The sequence below is a fragment of the Glycine soja genome, chromosome 4 (genome assembly GCF_004193775.1).
Source record: "Glycine soja cultivar W05 chromosome 4, ASM419377v2, whole genome shotgun sequence".
NCBI lineage: Eukaryota > Viridiplantae > Streptophyta > Magnoliopsida > Fabales > Fabaceae > Glycine > Glycine soja.
Window position 1 is genome coordinate 39,985,474 of NC_041005.1, and position 19,156 is coordinate 40,004,629.

The 19,156-nt window shown below is 35.1% G+C and overlaps 2 pseudogenes; both read right to left on the bottom strand.

Moving 5' to 3' along the window:
• Window positions 1-9,267: 9,267 nt before the first annotated feature.
• LOC114408263 lies at window positions 9,268-10,802 on the bottom strand (annotated as a pseudogene).
• A 1,947-nt stretch (window positions 10,803-12,749) lies between these two features.
• The window catches only part of LOC114410799, a 40,187-nt pseudogene continuing 33,780 nt past the window's right edge, over window positions 12,750-19,156 (bottom strand).

The window sequence follows — 19,156 nt, forward strand, 5'->3', positions numbered from 1 at the left end:
TAAATAACATTTTAGCCAGTGGAAAAGTTGTTTTGGGTCGTGGGACTCTTGGTGCAATAAAAGGCATGCGGTACCAAGTTCATGACTGTAGTAGTATGGCACAACCACCCATAGCTTTACCAACCTCTGATGATGCTCGACATAGTTCTCTATACAGGTTTGCTAAACAAGTCGAACCCCAACTATATTTTTTTGTGTTGTTCAAATCACGTAATAGGTTCAAATACATTAAATGAACTCTATTTCTAGATTTATCAAGAATTAAAGCACTGCCAATCATGTACATTATGTAAGCTATACACCTACATTGTAGTTGGTGCATTGTTGGTTCTTCAGGAAATGGTGCGCGCAACATGCTTAACAACCATGTCAGCTTCAGTGCAACTCCTTTACGTGCATTTTCGGGAGGGACTTCCCCTAGTAACTCGTGGCATAACTCATCCCATTGTAAGAAGCTAGGTCCAGCCACAACACGACCATTGACTCTAATGCCTAGATGAAAGGTATGTGTTTCAGGCCTCCATCGTTCAACCAATGCAGTGATCAACACACGATCAATTTTACACTGTTTGATTAGTGCAATATGTTGGAACCCAGTACATGATAATAATGGTATAATTTGTGGTTCTGGTTCAGGTATTGTATGGTAATAGGAAGTGATTAAGTCATTAATCGTAGTACGTGAATGATGAACGTGTTGATGACGCAATAGAGGTTTATGATCCATGAGAATAATGTCAAATGGTAAACCGAATACAAATGATATAAAATTTGAAGTTGGGTGATGCAAATGTGGTATTGACATGCACCTCCCATCTATTTGTTGTTTAAACTGTGTTCAATTTTGCAAGCACAAATACACTTAAGGTAACTGTAATGCCTCAAGATTCCAAAGCACATTTATAATTTGTCTCGTTGTAAGGTCTCGAGATTCCAAAGCATGTTAACATGACTGTGGTACTGTGATGCATCGAGATTCTAATTAACATGAATCAATGACATTTTTGTGCACATTGTTCACCCGCATGCGTACGTTAACCGCATTAACTTGGTTCTCAATAATTCGCATGTCCTCAACATTACACTTAATGTAACTGTAATGCCTCGAGATTCCAAAGCACATTTATAATGTCTCATTGTAAGGCCTCGAGATTCCAAAGCACGTTAACACAAATGTGGTACTGTGACGCATCGAGATTCTAATTCACATGAACCATGGACCTGTGATTGATTGCATATATAAACGTACCATGTCACCCAACACTTTGCACAGTTGCACCAAATCAAATTGTGAGAGAAAACAGAGAGGGCAAGCAATGAGGTCAGAGCCTATTTGTGCGTGCATTTATATCAATGGTGAAATCATTCAAAGTTCAAGTGCAAATGCAATTTTCAGAGGTGACAAGACAAAGTCGTTACTCTTGAATCCAACAATGACGCTGTCAAATATAATCATAGCAATACAGTCATCAATTACAGATAATGGTGTTACGCCTATAATTAATGCCCTTTGGTATCATTGTCCTGTATATGAATTCAATGGTGAAGTTCAATATAGGGAAATTCAAATTATTGACGAAGAAGGTGTTTTGTGCATGTTTCATACATTTGTCAATATGACAAGTGTAATATGTATGGAACTTAAAGTTGATGTTCATAATTCATTATCAGCTACTCAAGTCTACGACCTAAGTTGGGCCGACATGGAGCAAAAGCTAGACAATTCCCTGAAATTAGAATGAATAATTTAACATATTTTGTTGCTGTATTGCGTTTGAAGTTTTTCTCAGTTTTTATTATGTAGTTGTAGTTGTAGTTGTTGCATGCTTGGAAGTTGTTATTTTCAATTTACATCAGTAATAATAGTCTACACATGCATGATTTCAAAGATGTGGAACAATGTCTCACCTATAACCCTCACATGCACCGACAACCCCATTAAAGTGTGGTGTTGCACACTGTTCACTCGCATGCGTATGTTTATCCCATTAACATGTTTTTGAACAATCCGTGTGACCTTGGCATGTGATGCGGAACACTATGGTCAACAATCATCATGAAACGAATAGTCTGTCAAGTATATCAATGTATCGGGTTGCACAATATTCACTCACATGTGTACATTGTTCCGCAGTTGCACAATATTTACTCACACACACTGAATGTCCTACCTAACCCTCCCACCTAATCCTCATAACTAACTTTTTTGTCTAACCCTCCCACTTAACCTTCCGATCTAACTCTCTTACCTAACCTTCCAATCTAACTCTCCCACCAAACCCTCCCACCTAACCCACCAACCTAACCCTCATAACTAACTTTGCCACCTAACCCTCCCATCTAACCCTCGTAACTAACTTTGCCACCTAACTTTCCAACCTGACCTTCCAATCTAACTCTCCCACCTAACATTCCAATCTAACTCTGGTACTAAACTTTCTTAGCCTATATATAATATCACTATTTGACAACAACATATCACACACAACAACTTTCTTACAAAACAAAACTCGATTTGTAACTCTCACACCATTTCCACTTATATTCCATAAGCACCACCATGGCTCCACCTAAAGAAATTGTGACCATCATTTACCACAATGGTCACATTGTAGACGACCTAGTTCATGGATCGATGTACACATATGCGAACCCAATATTTTTTTACGTCAGTCGTTCTATTACGTTTACACAATTCATTCGAAAATTAACAATCGTCTCCCTGCTAGGGGAGGGTAAGCGGGCCAGCCCGCCCCGTGTAAGGCCTGCCCGCATAAGCCCGCATTGGTAGCAGACCAGGCCAATCCGCCCCGCTTCTTACACGGACCAAATAAATTAGTCCACCCTCGCCCCACGGACCCCGCGGGTCAAACGGGCCGGTCCCCGGGCCTAGTTTTAAAAGAATTTTAATTTTAATAAAAATATAATACAATCAAATTAAGTTCAATACAAAGGTAAATAAAATCTCAATAATTAGTCAATTACATCAATAAAATAAATAATGTCTTAACAAAAGAAAATCCAAGCAATAAATCTAAAATATGAAATTTAAACATCTCCAACAACAAATGATTCCATATTTAAAGTAGCTTGAGCCTTCTCCATCTCCATATCTTCATCTTCTTTTCCTAAAACTCGAAATAATAAAAAATATTAGAATAAAGTCAAGTTAAGTGATTAAAAGACAATAATTATTACATATTATTTACGCTACATATCAAATACTAGTAATCAATTTTTAGTATATATCAAGGCTTGTACGTTGTCAACAAGAAGCCTAGTTCGATATTTGTTATGCACACGTGAGGAGAAAAAATGTTTTTAGCCTGCTACAACTGCTAAATAAGATATGAGCTATTTTTTATAATAAAAATATATTGAAATATCTTTAAAAATATTTATTTAACAATTATTTTTGGCTTAAATGATAAGAATTGATATTTTTATTATTTATGACTTTGAAATATGAAAATGATAGATTAAAAGAGAAAAAGATCGAGAAAATATCAAAAAAGAAGATTTTTAGCAGGTTATCACTTATCTTTTTTTATCATAATCTTTCATTTTTGTTATCTTTTATTTTTGTTATCTTATCCTTTTTTATCTTTATCATCTTTTAATTTAAATCTTTTATTTTATCTTTATATCTTTATCTTATCTAATATATTTCTTTATGTGTTATTTTAAAAGAAAAGTTTAAAGTGAAAAAGAGAAAATCAAACCTAATATAATTGGGTCAGGATCACACAAATTAAACTTAATGCGGGCTGCGGGCAACCCGCGGACCCCACGGGCCAAACCCACATAGTCCGCGGGTTAAGCGGGGCAAGCAAAAAAATATGACATAACCATCAACCGTTTAAAAAAATTGGTCTGTAACCCGCGCGGACCGCGGGTCAGTCCAAGGACCTGAGCCCGTTTACCCACCCCTACTCCCTGCTCGACCAACTGAACAAGTTGCTCAATTTTTATTTCGTGTCCCTATTTCATTTCATCTCGGTCGGACACATTTTATTTCAACTCAACTATTCGATAATGATGATCTCAGAGGTGCGATGGAAACAATTCTCCAGAATCCATAATTGAATTCTGCCAAATTCTATGTTATTACTGACCTTATTCCTCAACCACAACCATCGTCTCCACAACCCTCATGTCCACAACTATAACTACCGCCTCCACAACAATTACCGTACAACAACATAGACCTCAATAATTCAGTATCTTCAAACAACAACCTTGAATCACAAGACCCCTTTGACATTTATACTTCATACACACAAATATTATCCAAGAACAATTCTTTTTTTCATGGCCAACAAACCTCCTTTGACCAACAAAACCATCCTTCATCCCCCTTTACGCCACCTTCACAACTACCACAAACGCAAACATCAAACCGAGATGAACATCTCATTGCTAACGAAGATCCCATTATACGATTTCATGATGAAAATATGGATGATTTTAGTGATAATGAGGATCAACAGTTCTTTGATCACATCAATCACCAAAGCGATGACCAAACCGATGTCGAGGGTGTTGGCAGACCAACGACACCTCCGTCACCTCCGTTGCAATATCACCAACCTAGGTGTCTAGTAGACTTGAACTTTGACCACCTACCACACTACATTGATCGACACCATTTTGTTAATCAGCAACACAATGTACAACCACCAATTGGTATACTCGAGGTTAGCATGACCTTCAATGACAAAGCACAATGTATTCGAGCAGTCAAAGAATACAACATCATAAATCATTTTGATTACAAAACAATTTACTCTGACCAAAGAAGGCTAAACTTCGTCTGCAAGTTACATGAAAATGGTTGTACATGGAGCTAGGGCGTATGCAATTCAAAGAGGCATAACAAATGGATTATCAAGAGTATCAGAGGTCATCACACTTGTCTCGTGCCAATACTCAGACAAGATCATCGCCAGCTCGACAAACACGTCATAACATAGATCATCCAACCAATTGTCAAAACAAACCCAACCGTCTCCATCAAGATGTTGATTGCAGAGATCAAAACATTCATGAATTGTACCCCATCCTACAAGAAGACATGGTTAGCAAAGCAAAGAGCGTTGGAGATGATTCATGGAAACTGGGAAGAATCATATGCCAAACTGCCAAAACTTTTCGGAGCTTTGCAATCTTGTGTTCCCGGGATTGTGGTCGCTGCTCAAACAGAATCCATGTATGAGGGGGGAGAAATAGTATTGGGAAAAAAATTGTTTAAACGTATCTTTTGGTCATTTGGTCCATGCATTAATGGTTTTGCATATTGCAAACACATAGTACAAGTAGATGGTACATGACTTTACGAGAAGTATACTAGCACACTGTTGATAGCTACCGCACAAGATGAAGCTAACCATATCTTTCCGATTGCTTACGCCATTGTAGAAGGGGAGACAACTTCAGCTTGGGGTTTTTCTAAAGAATTTGAGAAGACATGTTACTCCGCAAATTAATATTTCTCTTATTTTAGACCGACACCCCTCAATTATAAGTGCCTACAACAACCCAAGTAACTTATGGGTCCAGGACACATCCCATTTCTTTTGCCTGCACCACGTTGCACAAAACTTTCTTTGCGGTAACTCAAACTGCAAACATTTAAAGAAACCACTCATGTTGGTTGGTGAGAATCTATTTTATTTATTCGTTATAATTTTCTTTCAATCAAATTTTATAACGTAATAGATTGATTGAATATTTACAGGTTATGCATACACGGAGAAGATGTACTGACAACATCTTGGGGATATTCGTGCGAATAAGCCAAGTGCAGCTGAATGGCTTGATCAATTACCCAAACAAAAATGGGTACAATGCTTTGATGAGGGGAAACATTGGGGATATATGACTACCAATTTGTCGGAGTCTGTTAATTCCATGTTCAAAAACACAAGACATTTTCTGGTGTCATCGTTGGTTGAGGAGACGTATTTCAAGACCGCACAACTCTTTGCTAATAGAGGTCGGCAAACTCAGGCAATGATCAAATCTGGCTCACAGTATTTTGAAGTCTTCTTTGATGCAATGAATAGTAGTCAACAAGAATCTAATACACACATTGTAAATGAATTCGACAGACACAATCACACTTTTATTATAACAGAGACTCAATCCCCACTTGAAACACCTAGACCACCTGAAAGGTTTAGAGTAATGTTACAATCCCAAAAGTGTGATTATGGTGAATATCAAGCTAAACACTTACCGTGTTCCCACGTCATGGTTGCCTGTAAATCTGTCAATGTTGATCCCATGACCTATGTGCCAATGTTATTCACTTTACAACACATTTTGCACATGTACGACAACTCCTTTGGTTTATTGTCACACGAATCAATGTGGCAAGAATATGAAGTAGATCAGTGGGGTCCTGATCCAAGGAGAAAGAGGACTGCAAAGGGTTGTCCCGTTTCAACTCGCATTCCTACTGAGATGGACGAAGACGAAAATGAACGACCAAGTAGAAAAAAATATGGACTTTGTCGGCAACATGGTCATAGCAGAAACAATTGTCCTAATATATCCCCATCTTAAGTTTTTCTTTAGCCAAATGTCATTGTTTAAATATTTTATTGATAATGTAGTATAATATTCTTCTATAAATAAATTGTTAAAAGCTTTAGTTTTATCATTTTTAATTAAATCTAATGACATAAAAAACTAATTGTATTTAGTAAAATAATTAAATTTAATATTTAAATTTTTACTAAAATAAATATATTATTATAAAAAATTCATATTTTAAAACAAATATTCAACCATAAATATCTTAAATAAATTAAATAATGTAAAAAAATAATTAAATTCTATAATATCATTTTGTTAATAAAAAAATTAATTTGATCAATATTAAAAAAAATAGTAATTAAATAATTTTAAAAGTAATTAAAAATATTTTTATATAATATAATATTTAATTTTTAAAATATTTTAATTAAAAAAAAAAAGCAAAGGAACACGAAGGGAAGTCGGGGTGGCCAAACCCGACTCCCGTAAAAGAAGCAAAAGTAGTGCACTTTGAGAAATAATTCTCAAAGTAGTGTACTTTGAGAATTTTGATGAGAGAGAGAGTGTACAACAGTAAAAAAAACCTCAAATTTATAGCCCTTTCTTTCAATACACTCTCTCTCACCTTCTGGTCTTTTTTCTTTTCTTATGAGTATTGTCTCTCCATCTTCTCTTTGATTCTTCTCTAATTGATTAAAAAAAAATGCAATCTGCAGAGATTGCAAATGTTCAACAATATGTTATTTCAGATTCTATCTCCCTCTAAGGGTGTTTTGCGTCCGTTCCACTAATTTTTGTGACATTGTTTTGAATCATTGGAGCGGTGGAGCCACCATACTTCAAGATCAATAACTGGTTATTGCAAACGAATTAAATGCACACATTGTGACATATGATCTTCAGATTTTGTGCTTGATGAGCCACAAGTCTACAACTTTCACACCCCCTTTAGAATCTATTTGGAATTTCGCATTTAAAAAACTTGATATAAAATGGGACAAAAAAAAAGGAGAGGGAGCTAGGCTCTAGATATTTGAACTGTTCAAGCTGGTGGAGCCAAAAGATACTCCGCTTCAAGCCCATCCTCCTCCTTGATCACCACAGCTACTCCGACATCAACACGTGCATCCATGTCAAGGGCAGTGCACGATCACACCTCCCAGATCCATGCCATACTCCAAATCATCGTGAAGGCCCTCGTTGTCGAGTTACTCACGTGAGTGTAAACGAGTAAAGACCTTAAGTTTTAAAATATTAAATTGAATGAATAATTTATAAAAGTCAGTGGCAAGTGTCACACTCTTAATGGTTCGAAAGTTTTTTCAAACTCTAACTTTCAGAAGTAGCATTTTCCTATTGAAAATGCATTTGCTAGATCAATTGAATTTTTACAATCATCAGAAGTAAATACATGCCGCTCTGGATATTTATGCATTAAAACCAATGCCCGTAAGAAATTTATACAATTAAACTAGCAATACTAACAAAATTGAATTGTAGATGGCATTTTTTACAAAAAAATATGAAACTGAAACTTACATTACACAACTTGTAGGTAAGTGCAGTCACCAGTCACCAAGGGAGAGTTACTATAGCATGTGAGGGTTACTAGAGTCTAGGCTAATTTCCACAAGATACAACAAAGTGACACTTTTTTTTAATAAAAACAAAGTGACATTTTTTCCCTCCAAAATTACTTCACTTCATAAAAGTACTTCAATATTGGTAAAAAGATCTTCTACGACGATTGTAATGTACATTGAAAGACGATTTTGAATAGTCTTTGAAGCTAACGTCATTGAAAGTTCTTTCAACGATAGTTCCATAGAAAACCTTCTTAGTAAAAAATATCCTTCTAAGACGGTTATTAGCTAAAAATCGTTTTAAAAAGTACACATTCTAAGGCGATTCTTAAAAGAACCGTCTTACAATGATACTCTTCTAATATGATTTTTATGTGAGGACCATCTTAGCAGCTAAAAACTGTCTTAGAAAATATACTTTCTAATACATTTTTTGAAAGAATTGTCTTAGAATCATTTAAAAAATGAAAAATTAGTGAGGATTCTAAGACGGTTCTCTTAAAAACCGTCTTAGAAAGTCTACTTTCTATGACGGTTTTTTAGAAAACCATCTTAGAATGTCTTTTTTAAAAAAGAAAAAAAAAGTTAAAAAATTTGAGGATTCTAAGATGGTTTTGAGAAAATTGTCTTAGAAGGTACCCTTCTAAGATGATTTTTTTAAGAACCGTCTTAGAATATTTTTTAAAAAAAAATTAAAATAATAAAAATATTATCATTAAAAAATTAAACATCTTACACCAACAAGGACTTGATTAGAAATAAATTACAAATTTCACCTATAGCGGTTCAAAGTCATCATGTATAATTGTTGTTCCTTTAATGAAAACTCATTTTAAAAAAGAGAAATTATGTTTGTACAAAAGATTTGTGCATAAGAAGAAGAAATTAAATAACAGTATTCTCTTACAACATTTTTATAGAATCTCTTAAACCCAAGGGTCCATTGCATTTGACAGGTCAAGAACAACCAAGCACACAAAAACTCACATACAAAGGTTGAAAACCCAAAAGAAAAAATAAATGATTTTTCCAACTCTTCTTTTGGAATTTTGCATAGTTAATACTTTCTTATGCTAATGATATGTTATTTTAAGGATAATGCTTACTTACAGTCTAAACTAAATATGAAAACACAAAGGGTGTGTCAAAATGCATCAGGTAAAGGCCCACCTTCCAAGAATGACTTGAATAACACAAGTGATCTTTCAGGTTGTGAGAAAGGGGCTTCATATGAGGCACCTCTAAGAGTAGTAAATGAGAGGATATTGCTATATCCTTGAGTCCATCCACCAACCTAAGTTTCATTAACTAGGATTAGTTTCTAATGTATAATACATATAATTTGGATTATGTTAAAAAAAAGGGTGCTACTTGCAAAGAAATTGCTTTCTACTATTGTTGTGAATGCAATCATAATATGGTTCAGAGAAAAAAAAAATCTACACATTAACTAATAATGGACAAAAGATATAGTCACTAATGATTCCAATGAAGGCTTCTGACCTCTTATAAACCATGGAAACTATTTGGATATTAAGGAGAAAAGAAACCAAAAAATAGGAGTAGCCTTTTTAAATTAAGAATAAGCTAAAAAATCATAACTCCATAGAAACTATTTGGATATTAAGGAGAAAAGAAACCAAATAAAAAAAAGAATGGTGCCAAAAGCTACCTCGGTAATTAATATACATACCTATTGGCCTTCAAATCATACTCTGTAAGGGACTGTTGAATTTAGTCCTAATTTTGTTTCCAACTTCTAAGCTATGGTACGACTTCCAGTTAGTGGAATTACAAAATCTTGATTTCCACTATAGCAAGAACAATGCGCATGGTTATGTTAACTAGCCCTCATATGTATGAGCCTTAAAGTTCAAGTGACCAAATAAATCAAAAGGAGAAGAAAAGGTTTTTTTTTTTTGTTAGAGTTACTTGTAAATTAAGACCTTAACTCCAAATTTTATCAGGGATCCAACAACAAGTAGTGTAGGCACTTCTAGGTTGAGCATATCATAATCCAGTATGTTGTTACCTACAAATGCATGTCAGTGATAACATTGTTTAGTTAAACTACAATAAGCATAGACAAGCTAAGTTGATTAAGACTTTTGATCTCTTAATTTTCATTTTTCAAGACTAACTTAGAAAAGGCAAACTACAAGGCATTTATGAAGGAATTACTTGCTGCAAACATCCCACTTGCGAACGCCAACGAGCTTTGCATGAAGTTTTTCTTGTACATCTCTCCAGTTTAAGTAGTTTGTAACCTTGTCATCTTTACACACATCTATGCTCTCATTTTCTTCCTGTCATGCCATGATATAAGGCAAGAATTTTAATTAACAAGCCAAACTTGAGACTGATCTGAAGTAAATTAGTTTATGAAAGTAATGTGATGAAAATTGGAGAAGCATGAGAAGGGTAAGTCCAAAAGAGAAGACTCACTTGGGATTGAGGACAAATAACTTTGGATTGTGATAGCACTAAGGAAATACAAACATCAAGTGTGACATCATATTTGTGCATAAATTTACGGGTTTCTCTATTCACTTGACTCATAACCTTTGAAAAAAGAGGCGAAACCAAGTCCTTATAGTACTCACTCACGTACCTAGAATAATTACATACTCTGGTGAACATGTTGTAGGTTGAGTCTGACATTAGTCCATGAGAACAGAAGAATTCCATAATAATAATAACAATAGTCTACAATCTAAATTATGAACCACCCAATAATTAAAAAATAAAAATCCATTTCTTATTTGAAAAGATAACTATAAGCATAAAACACTAGCTTTTGAGTTTTGACAGTCATCAACATTATAGGAACAATGAACCAATTGAAGCATCGTCATTCCTAGGCCTACAAAATTTACACTAGTCCACCTAAAAAAAGAACTGAACTTAACATTCCAACCAACTCTGAAATGTTATAACATGTTGGACAAACCTACAATCACTTTAATCATTTCCAATCTTCTGCATAACATCAAAATTATGCTCACACACCATAAAGATTGGTAACTAAACAGTGAAAAATGTCTCTCATAAGAACCCCTTATGCGTCCACCTTGTCCCCTCCCAAAAAGAAGCATACAACATTAGGCTCAGTGAATGAAGACACAGTCATAAACACCATTGACATCAAAGAAATGACATAAAAAACTATATATTTTACTCATGTAAATAACTTTTTCTTCAACATGTAGAAATGTAGAAATGTTCTTTTTTTTAATCTTCCCGATAAAAGAATACTAAACAAATTTAGGCCAAGTTTCAACTTTCAAGTAAATTCCATCTTCTCTTTCATGAGAACAAGTGGAAAAGATCCTAAAAGATGATAATTTTCCTCCAAAGCACTAAATGATTACAAGTGAAATAATTGAAATTAGGTCTTAGAGAGAAACCAAACTATAGAAGTAATGAAATAATGGACTTGTAGAGAACTTATGTATGTAGCCTTCATAACAACTACTTATCAAACATAATTTGTTTTACACATTTTCCCCTGATGTAAGAATTGTTAAAACTTAAAATAAAGAGCAAAAGAGATAATTAGGATACATGAGTCTTCTCAACAAACAGAAGAACCTGCACTGGTATATATGCTAAGACATGTGTGCACTATCATAAGGTTTGTGGATACATATGTCTTGCAATAATAATAATAATCACAATAAAACTGAAAGAACGGAACTTGCAAGTGTTTTTTATTTGTGAAAAGGGTTAAGAGCAACCAAATCAAGTAAGGCATAAACTAGAACCAAAAGGGGAAGGTTCTAGCTTCAGATCTAGCACAAGGAAGAGTACAATACAACAATGAAACTAGTGAAAAAGTAGCGGTAAAGAAAAAAAAATGGTCCCAAGATGCCAATGCAGCAATTGCAGAAAGAAACAGTGACCTCAAAAGCCAGAACCGAATATTATTACAAATTACTTAGTGCAAAGAGAGAAAATGAGAAAAATGAAGAACTTACATATATAGATTGAAAGTGTGCTTCCATTATTGAGAGAGAGAATAAAAAAATCGATGAAGTGAAGTGAAGAATAAGATTGAGATGTACAAAGGATCATAGTTGCGATTTGAGATTGAAAGAAAGAGACAAAAAAGGCAAAAAATGAGACCACGAACAACAATAACCTACCTGAGGTTTAGGAAATAGGAGCGTTGACATCTCACTACCGCTCTGGAGGAGCTTGTCTTCGTCGCTGTCGCAGGTGGAAGGAGAAGACGGAAACGAAAACGGTGTTCCTCGTGGAAGGAGATCTTTTGAGTGAGGCTAAGGCACAAATAAAGGGGGTATGAGGAGAAGGACATGTAGAATGAATGACAGGTTGAGGATATAAACTGAACGAGGATGTTAATTTCAAAGATGATTTTAACAAAACCATTTTTGAATACTTGATTTTTAAGACGGTTATAATAAAACCATCTTTGAACACTCAATATCTAAGACGGTTTTCCAAAAACTGTCGTCGTACATCTCTTGTTAGTTACAAAATTGTCACCGTCTCACATTCTAAGACAATTTTATGGAAACTATCTTAGAACGTATGTGGTAAAAAATCATTTTTTTAGTAGTGTTTCCTTCTCCCAAAGCATGAGTAAAGATGCAATTATTTGTCCTACGATGCACGTCCTGCTCCACGAGACATTTTCTTCGAATATGCTGCCACAATTTAATTCAACAACTAAATAGCTAAAGAGAATAAAAGTTTATGGAATTAATCAACAAATTATTTTTGTTACAACAATCAACATATTCAAAATTGATTAATATGTTATACACTGATTGACCAAAATATCTTCCCTAACTCACTTTACAAGTTCATTAAAATTACTTTTTTCCCACTTATAGATTAAATTTGAATTTATTTAAATGTTCAATGAATTAACTCGTGGTATAACAATAATTCTTACGAATAGTGAGTAGTATATCTTTGCAAGCAGTCCAATTATAAAACAAGGGATACGTAACAAATGATCTAATTAACTATCCATTAAGTTACACTAGATAGGTTAAATCAAAAGAGTAACATTATATTCTCTTGTAATATTCTCCTATTAATCTTCCTAATATCTTATAAAGTGTTAAATGAAAAGGGAGATACTACAGTAGATACACTAAACGACCTAAAGATAATTAAAAGCATTGCATCTTATAAATTAGAATAGGCTATATTAAAAAATGAGGAATTATACTCCACAAACTAATGACAAGAACCTTGCTCGCAAGCAATCTACAAACTGATTCTTTATGATATTTATTATAAACAAAACTTGATTAAAAAGGTCGATTATCTATAAAGCTCAAAGGGAAATGTTGTTAACTCCTTGCAAAAATATAGTGGCAATATAAAGATAAAGAGAGAGAGGAGAGATCATACAGTCTTCAACATCCTTAAGCTGGTAATTGTGGGGGGCTATCTCCACCAACCACTCTGGCTTTAACTCCGTCACCTGCAATTTGAGTATGTGATTTCAGCTAATGACATATCCATTGAAATAAGTCATAAAATATTTGAATTGGTTAACAATTATGACTACCTGTCTCATATATTCCTTGGTTGTGAGTACTAGTTCATGGTATGCAACCCATCTGGGAAGAACCTATGAAAGGTAAACAAAGAGAAAACAATCAAATGAGAGAAACAACTAGATTTCTTTTACAAGACCAATAGCAGTCCCAACTTCACAATAAGTGTTAATGCACATTAATACAACATAAAGTTGATTAATTCTATTTTCAAAGTGCCTCAAATCGGCCACATATCATACTTAATAAAAATAATAGTTACAGGTTATAATCGCAAAACTAGGTTAATATTACATCAATATTACAGGAAGTGATGAAGATATTCAACTCCATGGCACTAAATATCATTCTATTCAAGTTGTTCCTCTAGATGATGAAGACTCTCCATAGAGCATCCGCATTTGCAAATTCTTATATTTTGATGATTTGACTCCTAGGTTAGAATTTTCATTTGGACGTAATTTGTATTTCCTTTTTATCAATAAATATTGAGAGTCCTAGGGATTATCAAGTCTTAAGTGATTTTAATTATATCTCTTAAATTGATAATGGCTTTGGCATGATTTGTTAGATTCCATCTTAAAACCAATTGGCATTAAGTGAAGTTGTCCAACAGATATATAAGTTGTGTCCTAAGAATTGAGGCAAGCGATTTGAGACTTCCAAATTCCCCCCTCCATAGATGCCTGTCAGAACAGGAGAGCCTACTATAATAGGTGAGAACCAAGATGAGCTATACATGTTATCCATCTTAAAACCAATTGACATCAAGTAAAGTTTCCCAATAGCTATATAAGTTGCACCTCGAGAACTCAGGCAAGTGATGTCAAACTTCCTAACATTATTATGTTTGACTTTGATATCAAAATTATGTTGGAAGATTTTCTTCAAAATTTAAAACTTTGTATAGATTCCATTTGGGCTATATAACTAGTAATCTCTAAGTAATAGATTACTCATCAACTAATGTTAGGCTACCTCGAGTATTTGATTATCATTGACCATTAGTCAATAACTTGAGAGCATTCTTTCAAAGTAATCGATTACCTAAATGGTATCACTCTTTCAAATATGTTTTTCTTGGCTACTCACGCCTACAGAAGGTTTGAAACTAGCTCTTTCTTCTCTCCTTTGAACAAGCCCCTTCTCCTTTAGCTAAAAACAATGCTACTTTGCCCAAAAAACTCCCACCCCCGATTGTCTCCTTTATTCCCTTTGTTGCACCAACTTCAATCATTAATTCTTTGTTCGCACTTCACCTCCTTTGACCACATACTAGTAACAATCTTGACCCAAACCCACGCCTCCTCCTTCATCCAATCCTTTATATTCATCTCCTGCCCCAATCAACTATCCAAGTACATCGCTTGCACTTGAGCTTCCCATCCCGTTATGTAGAGGTATTTGGTCCTCTCAATCCTAATCCTCTTATTGAAGTGTTTATAAAAGTTATGTTGTTATCATGCACACACTGATTCATTTATAATAATAGGTACAAGATAATTAAGGAAACAAAGGATAATGAAATTCCTACATATCTGTATAGATATACCCAAAATCCCTATTTACATTCAATCATACCAAATAATATATTTAAAATTCCCCCTCAAGTTGGAGCATATATGTTATATGCACCAAGCTTATTACAAATATAATCAATGCGAGACTGCTTAAGAGATTTAGTGAACACATCCACCAATTGGTCACTAAAGTTGACAAAGTCAATGGTGATTTCTCCTTAGCGTAATTTCTCTCTCACAAAATGACAATTTATCTCTGTGTCTAATTTGTTCATGGAAGACTAGATTGGATGCAATGTGAAGAGTGGTTTGATTATCACAAATAAGCTTATTGCCATAGGTGTCTCCAAATTGGAGCTGCCGGAGAAGTTGTCATAGCCACGTAATTTCACTTACAACTGCTGCCAAGGCACAATATTTTGCTTCCGCACTAGATCTAACAATTGTATTTTGTTTCTTGCTTCTCCATAAAATTAAGTTACCTCCAATAAGAACACAAAAACCAGAGGTAGATCTCCTACTTGATGGTGATCCTGCCCAATAAGCATCAAGATAACAGATAATTTTGGAATTACCTTTTCCTCATATAATAGTCTGCAACCTGATGCATTCTTGATATATTGAAGGATGCACATGACAACATGCCAATGACTATCACAAGAGGCATTGAGGAATTGGCTTACCACACTTATGGCAAATGTGATGTTTGACCTGGTGACAATGAGGTAATTGAGTCCACCAACAAGTCTGTGATATTTTTCCAGGTCTTCTAGTGATTCCCCCAAACCCAGAAGAAGTTTGATGTTGGAATCCATGGCAGTGTCACATGGACAACAGTTAAGCATACCAGTCTCAATGAGAATGCCTAGAACGTATTTCCTCTGGGAAATGGCAATACACGAAGTGGATTGAGCAACCTCAATGCCCAAGAAATATTTGAGCGGATCAAGATCCTTCATTTGAAATTGACTCTGAAGGTGAGATTTGAGTCAATGGATACAATCAGAGTCATCACCAGTAATGCCAATATCATCAACATAGATCACCAAATAAATGCACAGGCCAGATGAAGAATCAAGGAAGAAAACAAAGTGGTCAGCTTCACAACGGGTCATACCAAACTGAGTTAAGGCCGAGTTGAAATGGCCAAACAAGGCGTGGGGAGACTACTTCAAGCCATAGAGGGAGCGTCGAAGGCAACAAATAAGATGAGGTCCACCAGAACTAGTAAAACATAGGGGTCAATCCATGTAAACCTCTTCTTGCAGCTCACCATGTAGGAAGACATTTTTAATACCCAATTGATGAAGTGGACAATGACAAATAACAACCATAGCAAGAAACAAATGAACAAAAGTAATCTTGGCCATAAGGGAAAAGGTATCCCCATAGTCAAGGCCTATTGAGATATTTCAAAAATGAAAAATGATTTCTATCATTAGGTAGTTAGAAAAAGCCACTTAGAAGTGGTTATATACATGGTTGTCCTAGTGAAAGTTATAAGACTAATTATAGTTGTCATAGTTACAACTATAGACTCCTTTATTAATTTTAGACTCCCTTTTTCTATCTTTAGGATGCAGTTGAGATTGATCCTGTATACAATATACTCTCATAAGAGCATAGATCTAAGTATAGCCCTTAGCCACCAAACAAGCTTTGAATCAATCAATACTACCATCCGATGCAACCTTCACAATGACAACCAACAATAGTCTTTTCTGGAGGTAAAGGAACCAACTCCCATGTGCCACTGGTTTGTAAAGCAGTCATTTCATCCAACATCGCCTGTCACTAGTGTGGATCAGCCATAGCTTCACCTGTAGACATATGAATAGATACCAAAGAGGAGATAAAAGAGAAATAGGAAGGAGGTAATCAGTGACAATGAAGAGTACGAGCATATAAAGGGTTAGAATTATGAGTGGACCAAATACCTTTGCATAGGGAAATGGGAAGTTAAAGTGCAAGAGGCATTGTTGGAGGGTCAGTTGGAGCAGGTGATGATGCTAGGGGATCAGTATGTGGAACCACCAGTGGATGTTATGGCCTTCATCGATAAACAATTAATAATGGTGGAGCAACAACAATGGCCAGAGTGGGAACAACAGGCTGATCAACCAGCTGTGCATGACTGACAAGGGTCTCAAAGAAGAATGGAGTAGACTCAAAGAAAGTGACATCAACAAAAACAAGATACCGTTGAAGTTGCGGACAAAAGCAATGGTATCCTTTCTATAGGCAAGAGTAACCAAGAAAAACACAATTAAGAGACTTGGCAGAAAGTTTATCTTTACTTGGGGAAAGATCATGGACAAAACAAGTACAACTGAAGACACAAAGAGGAATAGAATAGAGGTTCTGTTGTGGGTACAAAAAAAAGTACATGGTTTGATTGTTGAGGATGGATAAGGGCATGCAATTGATTAAGTAACATGCAATTATAAGGGTGCAAGTTGTTTCAACTAGGTGATGCTTTTTCCGTTCTACAACACCAATTTGTTGTGGTTGAGCACAAGAATTTGGATGGAGAATTCCTTGCAATGCTAGAAAAGACAAATTGGACAGACAAATATTTTCTGGCATTATTAGTGTGTAAAATTTTAATAGATGTCCCAAATTTATTAGTAATTTCATGTGAAAAACTTTGAAAGACAGAGATGACATCATAACAGTTTTTCATTAATAAGACCTAAGAACAACGAAAAAAGTTATCAATAAAAGTAACAAAATAATAACATCCTAAAGTTGATCATACTCAACTAGGCCCCCAAATATTGTAGTGAACTAAAGCAAATGGTGACACAACACATTTATTGACTCGACGATTATATGAATTACGAACATGTTTTCCTAACTAACACAACTCACACTGTAACGACTTAAGTGTAGAGAGACTAGGAACTAAAAGACACAACTTTTCAAAGCTGGGATGATCAACACACTGATGGGCAAGATCAACAGAAGCAATGGTTAAAGATGACCTTAGACTCATGTCCTGCTCCAATCGTCCTCCCGGTACGCCGATCTTGAACAAGAACAAAATTATTAACAAACAAGACAAACATTAAGGGAGTGAGTGAGTTTGCTAATGGAAATCAAATTGAAAGGATAATCAAGAACAAACAAGATAGAATTCAAAGGGAAGTTAGGAAGTGGCTGGGTTTTTGCAATGCCATCTATGAGAGTAACAGAAGGCAAAGAATTTGATAACGAAAATTAAGAGAAAAAAGATTGTTTATGAGTTATATGATCAGAGGCATCGGAGTCAAGTATCCAAGGTCCAAGAGAGGATGACTAGGAAACAAACGCTATAGGATTATTAGAGTGAGGTACAGAAGTAACAAGTAAGGCTAATTGTTGGGCTGCTCGAAACTGAAGGAAATCATAATACTCAGTGGTAGAGATAGTGACATCCTTAGGGGGGGGGGGCAGGATTAGTTACCTGGACAATGTTTGCCGATTTTGATTGGTCTCGGGCTTTGTTGCGGTAATTGGCTTCAATGACTATAAATCTAACAATAATTGCAACGATTCTTCCATCATGCCCTCCGCCATATGATGAGTGTAAGACAAGGGCGGAGGAATTCACAGAAGTGGCAAAGATGGAAGAATGACCAAAAGCATGCAAAGTGGAGATACACAAAACGATTCACTAACCATGTCATAAGTTCAAACAGTATGGGCCGATAGAATCTAGTTATGCAACAAATCAAGTTCATGTGGGAGATCAGCAAGAACTAGAACCATAAAGTATCGGTTACGTTGCCACTAAAAGGTCTCTACATCAAAAGTGAAAGGCATTAAATTGTTATAATCAACAATCAAATGGTCAAGCTTACTAAAATACGCCTACATATCCATATTCTAGAGTTTGGTGGACAACATAGTGGTTATCACATAGTGGAGACAATGAACATCATTGGAGTAGACCTTATTAGCTTTGCTCCAAACCTCATAACACGTGTCAAATACC